Source organism: Rhinatrema bivittatum, chromosome 7, assembly GCF_901001135.1.
Source record: "Rhinatrema bivittatum chromosome 7, aRhiBiv1.1, whole genome shotgun sequence".
Classification (NCBI taxonomy): domain Eukaryota; kingdom Metazoa; phylum Chordata; class Amphibia; order Gymnophiona; family Rhinatrematidae; genus Rhinatrema; species Rhinatrema bivittatum.
The window spans coordinates 40467561-40477779 of record NC_042621.1 but is presented as its reverse complement, the minus strand read 5'-3'; the positions used below and the strand labels follow the sequence as shown (position 1 = coordinate 40477779).

Below are 10219 nucleotides of genomic sequence, written 5' to 3'. Positions count from 1 at the left end.
CCAGGTTCTTCCGCCTGGGAAAATTGATTTTCTGTTTTGTAATAAACTTGAGTGGTGGAAACTTCTGCTTTCCACAGGCACCTATTCTCTTCTCTCCTTGCCCAAACTTTAACTTGTTCCCCCTTCCTGCCTCTTGAAAGAATATAGACTATTAGTTCTGTTTTAAGTTTGTTGAAATGTCTGTGTTGCCCTTTCATTTTACTGCATTTGGTTTTTAAATCAAGCCATGTGTATCGCGCTTTCTTTGCCACCCATCTCGTGCTGAAAACTTGGTCCTATTTTGCACGGCGATGCTTTCTGCTGCCTTTATTTACTGTAAACAGAGGCACTGTTTAACCCTTTCCCTCTTTTCTTGCTCTTTTCTTTGTTATAATTAATTGACAAGCCCTAAGGTGCATTTGCAGAATAATTACAATGACAATAATTAATAATCATAATAAACATGACTAAAACCCCCTAAACTGTGCTTAAAAACTCCCAGGTTAAGCAGCCCATTTCTTTTTCCTCAGTCCCGTGTGTGAAGGTTTTTTTTAAATACAGGCATAAACTTTTTCCCCCTTTCTCCCATCTTCTCTCCCTGCCTTCCTGCCCCTGCTCATCACTTTCCCCTGCTTTTCCTTTCCTCCCCTCTCCCTCCACCTCCCCCTTTTTTCTTTTTTGCTGAATCTTATTGATCCAGAAGGTGGCTAATTAGCCCTTCCCGTCGTGCCTGTGTAATGAAGCACATGCGCACTGAATTAATCACAGCCATTTTTTGCAGGAAACTAATTAGCAGAATAAAGATCCAAAGACTTTTTTTTTTTCCCCTTAGCAATCAGCCACTCTCACTTTCACCTCGTCGCCGGCGTCCGCCGCAGCCGCTCTCGCCGCCTGGGAGCCCCGCCGGGGGGCCGGGGAGGACGGTGCGGGGCTGGCCGGCTGCACTCTCGGACTGACCCGAGCCCTCGCCTCCATGGGAGCTGCGGCCGCCCGGCACTGCGTGAGTAGCAACTTTCCCTGCCCCGGGAGAAGGGCGATCCCGCGCCTGCCCCGGGGAAAGGCTCGCCCCCTCCCCCCCCCCCCTTCGCCCGCACCTTTCCGCCGCGAGTCTGAGCCGCTCTCTGCCGGCTCATCCCGCCTTTCTTCCTCTCGGACTCCCTCCCCCCCCCCCTCCACCACCACCACCACCTCCTCCTCCTCCGTCCGTCCGTCCCTTCCTTCCTCTGCCTGGCTGAAGTTGCCCGGGTGCCTGATCCGCGGTCCCGGAGGGGCTCCCGCCGGGCTGGGCAGGCTCCCGCGCTCGCCGCCGCCGCCGCTGCCTCTTGCCTGTGAATGTTTAACTTTTAAGGGGGAGCCCGCGCCGGCTCCCACTGACATTTCTGCGCCGGGGACTTCCTGCTCGGGCTCCGATCCAGACCGGGGAGCTCTGCCCAGGACTCGGGGCTGCTGCATGTGTCTTGTGTGTAGGGGGGGGCTGCGGGTTACACGCAAGCGAACAGATGGGGATTTCTCCTGTTTGGTTATTGGAATGACTTCGTCTGATTAGAGGGGTTTTCTTGCTTATAGATGATGGTGGCAGAATTAATTCTGTCCCCTTTACCTTTTTTTTTTTCCCCCTCCTTCCATGGGTTATTTTTTGTGTGTGTGTGTGTGTGTGCATCTGTGTACACAAACTCGCCCATTTTCAGACTCTCTATCTGTTCCGTGCAGTGCTAATTGTCTTTGTACATAGAGTAGTACAAACCATACTTTGTGCGGCGTGTAATCTGTCTGTGCCGTGTGGATTCTCCCTGTGCTGTGTTTAAGGCGGCGTACGCTCTCCCTCTGTTGTAGGTATGCTAGGAGATGGAAAGATTTTAGCCTCCGTCTGTCATTAGAACTGTTAAACCTGGGAACTTTTAGTTTAAAATCCCTCCCCCCCCACAGATCGCACACATTTTTTCCCCCCCTCTTTGCTCTGGATCTGTTTGTTTTGTTTTTTTTTGCTAAGAAGCAATAGCCCCTTTCTCACTTTGGGACTTTCTGGGGATTTGGGAGTAGGGAGCTTTCTTTCTGACTGGGCTTCCCTTATAATGTCTTTATGCTAAAGTGATTTTCAAGGCATTTTTCTTGGCTGTTCTTGAGAAATTTGAGGCGTGTTGAATTACTCTGGCATATTAAAAACAACGTAACGAAAACAATTGAGGGACTTTGAAACGAACCAATATTCCTATTATTATTATTTTTATAACACGCTTTCCATCTTTTTAAAGGTTGTGTGTGTTTTTTTTTTTTTTTTAAGTGTCTGAAACTTTTATTTTAAAAGTGTGTTGTAAATGAGGCGCTTACGAAACAATTGATCAATATAATGTGCCTAGTCAGTGGAGCGCCGTGTGGAAGGCTGCTCCCTGCATTTCCTGTAAATATCTGGACTCTCTCTCAGCTCTGGATACTCGTGTTTTTTGTCCTTTTTGATTGCGGCTCAGTCAGGCTGCCTCTTTTGAATCCCCTTCCTGTTAGTTTCCACCTGCCTGGAATGGTGGCTTTTGTTTTGTGTGGTTTTTTTTTTTCTGTATGGAAGCTTAATTCTTGGAGGGGGGAAAGGTGGCATTAAGGCGAGCGCTTCTTGGGGGGTTATCCTGTCACAAGTCAGACCCAGGGTTTCTTTGCCTGTTTCAGACAGTTCATGTTTAAATCAATAGGATTAATATTTTGTGAGGAGATGGCCCCTTTTTTTTTTTTTTCCTGCTGGTGAGGCTGTGGATTTTACTTGCAGCCGGTCTGTGACATGGTTACTAGAAGTCCTGGGGGTTGAATTTGAATAGCAAAAGATGGAGGTCGTGTTGCTTGCTGAATTGTGTATTACAACTGTTTTGAACAGGTTTGTGTTTTGGCAGTGGGAAAGATTAAAGCAAAAAAAAAAAAAAAAAAAAGAATTGCTGCCTCCACTGCAGTTTGAATTATGTAAAAAAAAAAATAAAAAAAAATTGCTTACTTTCAATATTAGGAAGGTCGGTCTTGTCCTGCTATATCTAAATGTGTTGTACTCGATTTCAGCATCTTGTAACATGTACGTTTTGGTGTAATAACTAATACAATTCTGAGGTCTCTCTTGTTTTTTAAATCGTTAGCTGGGGTTAGTGTAGCTTTTTTCTTTGTTAACGGTGTGTTTATCAGGCCTGCAGATTTTTTTTTTTCCCCCCAGAAAGGAACATTCTCTCTTTTTCTTTTCCTATTTAATATGGCACAGTCTTGTAGAGGCCTGATGCCCCCTGATCTCCTTAGGCAGAGGTCGACTTGGCATCTAACAGAAGGAAGGTGTGGGATCCCTGAGCAGAAGGCAGAAATGGGGTTGCCTGCATGGCTGTGAGGCAGCCACTCTCCACAGCTACCAGGCAAAATTTTTTTTTGTTTTCCCTGTTGAAGATTTTTGCCCATTTCACTTCATCTCTCACTGTTACAAATTGCAGAGTCCTTTCAGGTATTTGCTTTAAAGCTTAGCTGAAAAACAAAACATAACAGAAAAAAAAAAGAACCCTATTGAATTCAGGCAAATGAGATTGGTTTCTCCATCTCTTGTTACAGAGCAGCTCGGGGTATGCTGTCCTTTGCACTGGACCAGTTATTCCAGTTGTAACAACTTTATAAAAAAAAAAAAAGGAAAACATTTAGGTTGTAATTTGTTAGTACAAGAAAAGGAAAGTATTTAAAGCTGCTTTTTTTTTTTTTTTTCTTCCCAGTTTTACAGAGCCAAGCCCTTCCCGGCATCTCTGCCTGTGTGGTGTTCTCCTTATTAAAAGCCTTGATGCAATGACTGAGGAGCAGGCAGTCCTATGAGTAGTTTCTATCTATCTTCCTTTATCTTGGCTGAAAATTGGCAAGGATTCTGTGTTTAGTTGTGCAATAATTTTCTCAGGTTTTTTTTTTAATGGCTAAATATTTACAGTCTTGGGGTACTGAGTGCAAGAGTAGGGCTCTATACCCTGAAATCACGCTGCACAGGAGTGGCTGGGGTGGGCATACTCTTCCCTTCTTCAAGTTAGTAGTCTTTGATTACATTTTTTCTAGGATTCACATTTGAAAAACGCAACCCTAGACTCTGTGTGAGAGTCAAATTGCAGATCCAAGATCTGGTCAGCTAAAGGCCCATCTCTTCCTATGTAACTGCTGCTGAACTTGGTATGCAGTCTGGGAAATAAATGTATGTATATTTTTACCCACAACTTGACAGATCATTATCTGAGCGAGTTGGTGGCTGATTTTTGTTGTTTTCTTGAGGCTCCCTTTTGTACTGTAACTGAGATTGTCATCTGAAATCAGGGTATGAGGAGGGGTATATTTTCATATGTCAGTGACCCCGTGGCCTGTCACCGTTAGCTCATTCTCCTTTTTTCATATCATTATGTAACAGAATCCTAAGCAGCATTAAAAATTCAGCATTACAAGCTGATACTGATGCTCCCTCATTAGGGAGCAGTGTCTGCGCCTATATGAAGTGAAACACAAAGCAGCGCGTTCAAAATAAACAATTAATATGAAGTATTGAGAGTAAAAAGTCCTCTCCCCCCCCCCCCCCTTTCACGTTAAAATAAATCTCTCCTCTGTGTTTTCTTGCTGTGTGGTGAAAATGGGAACTTTCAGTTGATGGTGTTTTTTTCCCTGGGAGGCCTTCCTAGAATTTCTCCTGCGTGCACACAAGGTTTGACCGTTTCTGTACTAAACAGGCCCTTTCATCGGTTGGTGTCCTTTTCCTTTTAATACTGGAGGTGCAGCCAAGCAGACTGGTCCTTCTCCCAGGGGTGTTTGTCTATCCCTGGGCCCTGTTTTTAATGTCTTTAGTACTTCCATCTAACAAAAACAAACTTCCATTCACTTGCAAATCTGAAGCTGGTGTTAGTGAGTTTCCAGCTGAGGTGAAAAGGGCAGGAGGGAGGCAGTAATTTTTTTTTTTCCCTCTTCCTTTTCCTCCTCTGAAGGGGAGGGCATTGCTTTTCCTGCTGTCAGTCAGTCAGAGCTCCTCTAATATTTCTCTGTATTTTCCATTTGCAGAATCTGATGGCAGAGAAGGGACTGTAAGGCCAGTCTTGAGTCTGCCTGGTTTCCTTCCTGGTGCATGCCGTAGACCGCTGCTTGATCTCGGGCTTCCCCCTTCGTGTCTCTTTAGCTGCTTTGAGATGGAAGTGAGAGCACAGAAGCCCACTGGCTAGGTCTGCAGCTGGAAAGGTGTTTCCAAAGGAGTGTAAAAGGGTCTCGGCCCTTTGGCATGTTGGCTTAGCTTTTCCACTGCTTAAAAGGGGCTGCGAGAGGATCCAGGGCTGCTCTTGGGCTTGATGTGCAAATTCCGAGTAACCTCTCTCCCCTTGCAGGCCGCCGGCCCTTTTGTTCCTGGAGAACTGAGCTAAGGTGCTTTGTCACTCCCAGAAAGCCGGCAGAAAAGGCTTTGCTTGCTTTGTGGCTGCGGATGGCCTCCCACGTTTACTGCCAGCATCCAGGCCAGGCAAGAACTGAATGCGAGAGCAGGCTGTCTTTTTTTTTTTGTTTTTGTTTGTTTTTTGTTTTTTAACCCTTCTAGTTACAATACATATATTTCTGTGTGTCTGACAGAAAGAGATGTGCCTACTGCTTGTTATAGACCCATTAGATGTGTCGCTGGGGCTTGCCTGCCAAAGGTCTGTAATCCTAGGCTCCCAGACGCAGGCATTCCTTCAACGTTAAAGTGTGTGTGTGTGTGTTTATAAAAATATACATCTGCGCTCAGACTTCTTAAATTCCATTATGCCTAAGGTAATGCTTAGTGGGGCTTTGTAAACCCTCCCCTCCCCCCAAAAGAACCTTATTAAATGTAGGTTTTATCTCGCTGGCATTCTAGACAAATGATTCTTTCTGGTGGTGATCTTGGCCTCTTAAATGGTGAAGTGGTTGCAGAATTAAGCAGACACAACTCCATATTTTTTTTATTTTAAATTAAAAAGATTTGACAAATATTCTGGCATTTAATCCTCTCCTGTCGTCCCTAAAACACTCCTCCTTTTATTTATTTTTTTTTGTAGATGGTTAGCAGGGGGTGTGGCGGGGGAGGCCAGTGATGGCACACCACCTCAGTTGTCCAGCATTGTACGAAACGCACCAGAGGCAAAGGACGGAAACTGCGTTACCAGTACGCAGTCCGTTACCCACCCCGCCTCGTTACAGCAGGCTGCGAAACGGGCTGGGAACCCAAACGGGGGAACAGTTCCGGCAGGATTTGTCGTCTGTAGCTAGTACTGTTTGCAGAAGGGACATCTATCTGTGTAATCTTTCTATAGAAGTCCCTTATGTGCCACATTCCCTCTGGTATGATTTCTAGTTCTAACGTATATTATACGCTCGTCTCTGAGCTGGAAACGAGACTTGTAAAAGTGAAATGTTGACATTTTGTGTTTATATTTAAAATGGGAAAACAAGATCGCCAGTACCACTGGATGGGTCTGGATACAGAAATGCACCAGAGGCCCCTGCCCCCCCCCCAGCCTACAGAATGAATGGGGCAGCTTCTGGAATGCACTCAAGTCTGTGTGAGGTGACGTCTCAGGAGCCGGTGCTTTCAGAAATGGGGATTTATCAACAGTTTTCTCGGAGATGAATTGTCCATTTTGGTCTGTGTAGGGGGGGGAAGGGGGGCTCGTGGTTTCCCCAGCAACCATGGCTGCGATCTGTCTAGGACAGATATTTGCATAAGTGCAATGTACTATAGGCACAACCATGCGTTGCATGCCTTAGAGTTGCATGCAAACCTATGCACGGTATAACACAATTAACATGCTTGCGGTGAGATGCTTTTGTGCTCTGTGCATACGGGGCTCAAATACTTGTACAGGCTTTTTCTTATTCCGTCTCTGGTGAAACTTGAAAATGCAAGATACATTAGATACAGTAGCAGCTTTTTGGTACATGTGGTCGGTGATTCAGATCTCTCTAAATAGAATATGGAATTCAACATTTTATAGGAGATGCACATTGTATGCAATCACATGCTCTATAAACATGAATCCTTCCTGAGACAGAGCTGGAATTGGGGCCAATAGGTAGAATACCGCTTTCCATTTCATTATCATTTTTTTTTTTCTACAGCTTTATTACATGGGTTATGAAGGGGGAGGGAGATGACATTGTACTTTTTTTTTTTTTCCCCCTTTATAGTAAAGGTAGTTTGCGGTTAGCTGTGCATGGCCCTGTGCTGTTGAGAGGGCTCACGCAGGCCCCTGATTTACATCTTTGGTGATCAGGGGCTGGGGGAACATGTCCCCTACGTGTCTGGTGGGTGGGCTTGCTTGGGGCCCCTGTATTATTGGAGTGAGGGGAGCAGGGGCTGGCTCAGACTCGTATGTTGTGCCATTAGCAGTAGAGCTGGCACCTGTGCTGGGGAGGGGGGGCTGATTTCGGTGGTCACTGCATCATACAGCAGTTGGGGTTTTGGTTTTTTTTTGGCAGAGTTGAGACAGCTTTCTGGGTAGCCGTGCCAGACATTTCCAGCTCCATATCTGTTCTGTTGGTGGGGAAGGGGATTTTATGTACTGGGCTATATTACTTTGATTTGCAAAGAAGCTTCTGATTGATAGATATTAAAGGGGAACAGATCAGATTTTGCTATTGCCCTTCACTTGTAGAAGGCAGTGAGGAGGAGAGGTCTTAAACTCCTAGGGGCCGATGGAATAAATCGGCGTGGAAAACAGGGGCTTTCCTAATGTGTGCCCAGTAACCTCTCCTGGGCCCCGAGACTGAATATTTTAAAGGCGGGCTCGTGCTGCCAGGAGAGATGACTGTCAGCGGGTTAGGAAAACGGACACTCATTAATTGAGCATCCTTTTCCTAACCTAATCTCTGGCACTTTTTTTTTGTTTAGTTTTTTAAATAAACCTTTTTGGTTCCTCCAACTTAATATTGCCATGATATTAATTCGGAGCATGTTCAGAAAAGCAGTATATTTTTTGCTTTTTTTGTACACTTTTTGGGCTGCTCAGAAATTAACGCCTGCTCTGGGCAGGCGTTAATTTCTGAGGGTAAAAATGTACGGATCGTGTGCACTATTTTTTTTTTTTTTTTTTTTTGATCTGGAGAGAATAACTAATAGCCTCATCAACTTGCATTTGCACGTGATGAGCCCTATTAGCTTTACAGGGGGTTGGGTGTGTGTTTTGAACGCACTAATCGCCTTTAGCATAAAGGGTTGTGGACGTGCGTCCAGCCACTGGTTAATCTGTGCTGAGCGCGCTGTATTGCATTGGCCCCTTAGTTTCTGATTTCACTAGGAGAGTGAAGGAAGTCTTGTATCCAGCTTGCTGCTTTGAATTATGTAAGGTTTTTACTTTGAAGGTGTCCATTGCACATTCTTCTGTCTCATTCTTTTACTTCCAGAAGAAAATACTCCTGTACAAGCATCTCTCTTACAGAATAAAATGTAAATTGATATATTTTTGCAAAGGCCTTCTCTTTAGGGCATTAACTTTCTCTGGCGTGGTAGTCTGATACGAGTAAAGTACAGACCTCCAGCATAGAGAGAGAGAGAGATGGCTTCTGTTGTGATGAGACATCAGAGGATGGAGAAATTGTCCTACGAAAGGACTGTGGTCCACCTTACATCATGCACAAATTGTGTGGACTGGAGTATGCCAGCTACAGCACCCACAAGTGGTGATTATCCTGGACTCCTTACAGAGGGCATTTCTCAGGTGCTTGAAAAGCCCATTCAGAAGAGATGCTGTGTTGCACCTGACGTGGACAAACATAAGGAATAACTTACAGGCCGATACAGAAAGAAACGTGGGAGAGCGGGCGCTCTGTGTTTCAGCGCTCGCTCTCCCGACGCGCGCCTAGCCACCTCTGCTGGGCACACGATTCAGTACTTAAATGAGGGGTCGCGCTAATAAGGAGGCGCTAGGGACAATGGCGCATCCCTAGTGCCTCCTTATTAGGCGGCTGTCAGTGGTCCGGACAACCGATGATCAGTTTTACCGGCGTCTGTTTCCAAACCCGCTGACAGCCATAGGTTATGAAAATGGATGTGATTTTTTTTTTTTTTTAACATTTATTTTTAATTTTTGGTTCCTCTGACTCAATATCGCTAGGATATTAAGTCAGTGTACAGAAAAGCAATATATTCTGCTTTTCTGTACACTTTTCCGGATTTTCTGCACATTTTATTTTCAGTATCCCGGGGACTTACTAATAGCCTCATCAACATGCATTTGCATGTGATGAGCGCTATTAGTTTTCGGGGGGGGGGGGGGGGGGGGGGTTGGCCGCGCATTGTTGATGCGCGTCTATTACCCCTTCTACAATAAGGGGTTTAGCGCATTGTAAACACGTGGCCAATCGACCATACTGTATCGGCCTGTTAACTTTTAGTAATTACTCTACAGTGTGGTTCAGTATTGAACTCAAATTAGAACTAAGCCACCCTGGAGCAAGAGTTGTAGATTTCAGGAGTGATTTGCGGAGAGAGATTCCCAGTAGGAATAGAAGTTGTTAAAGGGTGAAGAGGTACTGTGAGCAATAAAGCGGAGCATGGAGAGGGGCAATACCATTTCCAATACTGTTTTCTAATGAGATGGGAGAAATGGTAAGTGCAAAGAGCTGGCTATTTAGAAAAGATCGTTAAATATATCGGGGGGGGGGGGGGGGGGGCGCGCCATCAGAAGAGCAAAGGCCCAAATGCCAGGAGAACCTGGTCCAGATAGGAAAAGGAGATAAACAGTCCTTCAGCTATTTAAGGAAGAGATGAGGAGTAGCAGCAAAGATAAAAGGAGAAAATTGGTTTAGTGAGATGGGGAATTGAAAGAAATCCTCTCTTTTTTTTGTTTATACAATAGAAGGGAAAGGCAATGCGTATAAGACTGCAGGCAAAATTAATTAGGGCATAAACACAAACTCGTTTAGAGGCGTGTGCAATTAAGGCACTAGTACAAACGAAAGTGTCCAAGAAGGCGGACTGAACCTGTGTCCTGTCTTGTCATACTTGTGGCTCTTGGTTTTTCTTTGTCTTTATTCCTTTTTGCAAAAATAAATAAATAATTTAATATGCACAAGAGCAAGCTGAAAAACTATTCTGGTCATCTCTGTTTTTTCTATTCTTCTCTGCTGGTGTAGAGGAGATTTGTTTTGGCCTTCAGGCCATACTGCTCCCAGCTCTGAATTTTTTGCAGACACCAAAATGCCAGCATTTGTTCTCTTGTCCTCGTTCTGATCTTTTGTGGGGTGGTGAGTATGTGGCTCGAGTCCCCTG

At 45.0% G+C, this 10219-nt stretch overlaps 1 protein-coding gene across 4 annotated transcripts in view; it reads left to right on the top strand.

The window, feature by feature from the left end:
* The first annotated feature begins 850 nt into the window (after positions 1 to 850).
* The window catches only part of ZFHX3 (zinc finger homeobox 3), an 876987-nt gene continuing 867618 nt past the window's right edge, over positions 851 to 10219 (top strand). For 3 of the 4 annotated variants that reach the window (XM_029608283.1, XM_029608282.1, XM_029608280.1), the window contains exon 1: positions 879 to 979. The gene's annotated coding sequence lies outside the window, so the exon portion shown is untranslated. Of the gene's footprint in view, positions 980 to 10219 lie in introns of all 4 variants that reach the window. The other variant, XM_029608281.1, reaches the window with a different exon arrangement.